Genomic DNA, 3,946 nt, shown 5'->3' with positions numbered 1-3,946 from the left:
TCTCTTAAGTTCACAACCCAAGATTAAAGGAATCTTTTCCTATAACTGTAGCCTAAAAAGTTCACAAGAAGGCCTTTGATTATTTTGTTTGGTTGTATGCCCCCTCCTGTGGCATAGCGGGAAGGTGCTGAGAAGGAAACTCCATGCAGAATCACATGGGAATGGATTACAGGAGGAACAAATTAATACACAAATACACACAATGTGCTTTTCATTTTCCAAAAGAAGGTAAAGAGTGGAGCAAGCAGGAAAAAAATATCACTGTCTACTTTTGTTCCTCAGTTTTAATTCAGTGGAATTTCTTTCTAAGTGCTGACTGAAGTAGTCAAATTGGCCACAATGAAAGCTCAGAGAACAAGTTAGAATTTAGGTAATCTGTAAGTTGAAAGATAAGTAAATAAATATCTGAAAATTCAAAGAATACTTTACCCCCTTATTACTACTAAATTAAACATATGTATATAAATAAATATATCTATAAGCCTTAATTACCAGAAAAAAAATTCATCTTACCTCAGTTAACAAATAACATTTATGCGTCTGATCTTTTTTTTATATTGAAATATATTAGACATGTAACTGTGTAAAATTTCAGGTATCCAACATGTTGATTTGATACATTTATATATTATAATATGATTGTGTGTCCCATCGTAAAGATTTCTGAGGTTCCTCAATCCAACAGATGCCATTAACCTCATATCACCAGTTCATATATGAATATGGACAGAGAAGCAAACATTTGACTGTTAGCTAATATTCTAATAGGACTTCCATTTTTTTTTTTTAAACGTTTATTTATTTTTGAGACAGAGAGAGACAGAGCATGAACGGGGGAGGGTCAGAGAGAGAGGGAGACACAGAATCTGAAACAGGCTCCAGGCTCTGAGCAGTCAGCACAGAGCCCGACGCGGGGCTCGAACTCACATACCGTGAGATCGTGACCTGAGCCGAAGTCGGACGCCCAACCGACTGAGCCACCCAGGTGCCCCAGGACTTCCATTTTTCTATTGCCCTTATAAACTATCTCTGAACTTAAGATCAGCTGTCCTTATCTAGATCATTTCAAGTGTTTTTATAAATTAATTTATCATCATTTCTGCGTGTAATGTTGCCCTAACTCAGCATTATATTTTAATACCTCAGAACATCTAAAAAAAAAATCAAAGTATTCCATGTTGTATACTTTGGAAAATAAATAATTCTGAATAATTCTCTTGGCTTTATCCTTTCACAAATCCGGTTTATTTGAATTATATAGATTGGTAAGTTATTTAGGATAATCAAAGGATTCATTAATTGACCGGCTCCCTTTCTGGAAGGAGAACACAATGAAATAGAATGACTGGTAAAAGTGGTATCAGGACCAGAACAAAGGCTATGAGATATGTAACTTCCACGGGGAGCAAAAAAGAGGAGAAGCAGTACATTTGGACTTCATGCTGGCAGCCTGAGCACCTCGTAGAATGCCTGGATGCCACTGCCCCAGGGGGACGGCTCCTGGATGCCACTGCCCAAGTCAGAGGCTGTTTGCTGCCATGCAGAGCTAGTATGTGCTTCCCCAGCTCCGGCTGCCAGACTGCTGATAAACACACTACTCTGAAGCACGGCGTGGGATAGCACTGCCTTGTCATCAATTTCCTGTATATACGTGAATCTGGAGCAAAGCAGAACTGATAGAAAAGATAGACTTTGGGGATTAGGAGAGAAATCCTGCAAAGAATCACTCCCGGCTTCTCCCTTTGTATCTCTCCTAGCCAAACATGTCAAATGCCGCGCCGTTGGCAGGAGACAAGAGAGGAGGGGGATGGGCAAGTGGCATTATACAAGTAAACTAAAAGTAAGTGATACATACAACAAACTTTGTCTGGATTTTTACCTTTGGAATGAAAGTCATAGCTCATCAAACTGCTGAAATCGCTTTATGCGCTGCCCAGGGAGGGGTCCATAGGGCGTTTTGCATTCCCGTCCTAACTCAGAGAGAAACTTTCACGATGTTGGGAGCCCCTGATGGCCTGCAAATGAAAGAGGAGGATGTCCTCAAATTCTTTGCAGCAGGAACCCACCTTGGTGGCACCAACCTCAACTTTCAAATGGAACAGTACGTCTACAAAAGAAAAAGTGATGGTATCTACATAACACTGAAGAGAACTTGGGAGAAGCTTGTGCTGGTAGCTAGAGCCACCGTTGCCGTTGAAAATCCGGCTGATGTCAGTGTCATATCATCCAGCGAGCGAGCAGTGCTGAAGTTTGCTGCTGCTCGTGGAGCCACTTCTATTGCTGGCTGCTTCACTCCTGGAACTTTCCCTAACCACATCCGGGCACCTTCGTGGAGCCGAGACTTCTGGTGGTTACTGCTCCCAGGGTTGACCACCAGCCTCTCAGAGAGGTGTCTTATGTTAACCTGCCCACCATCGCTCAGTGTAATACACACTCTCCTCTGCACTATGTGGACACTGTCACCCCTTGCAACAACGGTGGAGCTCACGTGGTGGGTCTGTTGTGGTGGATGCTGGCCCCGGGAAGTTATGCCCGTGCAGGTCACCATGCCTGCGCATGCCTGATCTCTACTTCTACAGAGATCCTGAATACATTGAAAAGGAAGAGCAGGCTGCTGCTGAAAAAGTTGGGACCAAGGAGGGATTTCAGGGTAAAGGGACGACTTCAGCTCCTGAGTTCACCGGGCTTGACCTGAAGTCGAGGACCGGTCTGAAGGCATGCAGGTACCCTCTGTGCCTACTCAGCAGCTCCCTACTGAAGACTGGAGCGCTCAGCCTACCACTGAAGACTGGTGTGCAGCTCCCTCTGCCCGGCCACTGAATGGGCAGGAACAACCACTGGATGATCTTAAGCTGCTCTTCTACAAAGGCAAACAAAATAGAAATGAGGTTGACAGAAAATAAACAGTTTCAAAAAAACTGCCCAAATCACCAAAATTAAAAAAAAAAAAAAAATAGGCTCTAACTTTTCCCCCAAAGTGCTTGTTAACAGAAATAAAAGAATAGAAAACCAAACAGGGAATAAATTAATCATAACTATTAAAAGCCATGCTTGTTTTCTACTTACTCAGTGCCAGCTTACATAGAAATTTCATTAAAGTTCACAACAATGCAATGAGACTGGTGATATCGGATATTAAATCAAGGTGACGAAATGAAAACTTAAAGGTGAGATAAGTTGCCCCGAATTTTGAACGTGGTCATCTTACTCCAAGTCCCGTATTAATGAACACACATGCTGCCCCACTCATGTCAGTGCTGCCCCCCAAAGTATGAGGAATGAGAAGCTTTCAGAGTAACAAAGCACCATCTAGGAAACTACATGACCTGAGAAGATACTCCTTTAGAAGGAGTTGATACTTGAAGAGAGGAAAATCCTCTTTAATTCCCTTATACCTCAGGAAGCTTACCCTTGGCAAGAGAAATAAGGGTCATCTCTTCCTTTTAACATCAGCCCACCTGCAGTGTGAATATCTGAGAAATGTCTGAACTTGTGTCTCAGAAGCGCACAACATAACTCAAGCTCATACTTGCAGTGGCCAAAAAACCTTATTTGTTATCATGCCTTTTCAGCCTACTGTATGGTACCCGGAATGTAGGGAATCTTCACAGAAATATTTCCAACATTCACCTAAGACTTCACTCTGGACAACTCACATAAGTTTTTAATCTCTAAAGTGGAATGGGACTTTAAACATTATTTTTATACTTGCACAATTTTTGGAGAAAATAGAAAGCCAGCACCAATTATACATTAGCTAAAGTACAAAAATATAAGAATTGATAAAGCACAGAAATGATAAGAATAAAGCATGAAATGATTAACCAATTTATTCAATGTCCTGGGTTTGTTCTAAATATGTTTGGCTTGATGGCTTCAATTCCCCATACATATATTTTGGTATATAAATGCTCAACGGCATATTTGTATAACTTCCATATTGCTA

The 3,946-nt window shown here is 41.4% G+C and overlaps 1 pseudogene; it reads left to right on the top strand.

Annotated features, from left to right (window-relative positions):
* Window positions 1-1,902: 1,902 nt before the first annotated feature.
* On the top strand, window positions 1,903-2,845 carry LOC102954764 (annotated as a pseudogene).
* The last annotated feature ends 1,101 nt before the right edge of the window (window positions 2,846-3,946 follow it).

The sequence above is a fragment of the Panthera tigris genome, chromosome A2 (assembly GCF_018350195.1).
Source record: "Panthera tigris isolate Pti1 chromosome A2, P.tigris_Pti1_mat1.1, whole genome shotgun sequence".
NCBI classification, from domain to species: domain Eukaryota; kingdom Metazoa; phylum Chordata; class Mammalia; order Carnivora; family Felidae; genus Panthera; species Panthera tigris.
The sequence above is the reverse complement of the archived record's forward strand: the minus strand, read 5'-3'. Positions and strand labels throughout refer to the sequence as shown.